Source organism: Corvus brachyrhynchos, unplaced genomic scaffold, assembly GCF_000691975.1.
Source record: "Corvus brachyrhynchos isolate BGI_N302 unplaced genomic scaffold, ASM69197v1 scaffold72, whole genome shotgun sequence".
NCBI lineage: Eukaryota > Metazoa > Chordata > Aves > Passeriformes > Corvidae > Corvus > Corvus brachyrhynchos.
This window is the reverse complement of record NW_008236763.1, coordinates 2,376,481-2,377,029: the sequence shown is the minus strand read 5'-3', so window position 1 is coordinate 2,377,029 and position 549 is coordinate 2,376,481.

The following is a 549-nucleotide window of genomic DNA, read 5'->3' as shown; positions in this document are numbered from 1 at the left end:
CCCCGCCGCGCCCTGCCCGGCCCCGCGGGGGTTTGGGGCGGCTGGAAATGACCTCAGCCGCGTTTTGCTGAGAAAATGCCATTTTTTGGGGCTGACTTCAGCCCCAAATGCTGCGTTCGCTGCCCAGCAGGGTGTGGGAGCGGGGCTGGGCTCCTGCCGGGATGGCTCCGGGAACCGGGAAACCGGGAGAAACTCCCGGAGATGAATTGTGCAGGAGGATGAGGGGATGCCGGCGGGTTTGGAGCACAGCGGGTTGTCCCGTGGGTTTGTATCCACTGATCCCAGCTTCCCTGGTCGCTATCCCATGGCATTATCCAGGTGAGGCCAGCCTGGACCCTTCTCCCAGCTGGTCCTGGGGGAAACTGGTGCTTCCCACTGCTGCATCCCAGGATTTGGGACTGCCACCATTCCCGAAGGACAGGTGTAGGGACTTCCGGGCATGGGAATTGGGCATTCCCGAAGATTTTTCATGGGAATGCTGGGGTGGGTGGTGTGTCTGTGCCTCTCTGGGTCACCCCGGGCTTGGACCCCACCCTCATCTGGGGGCTG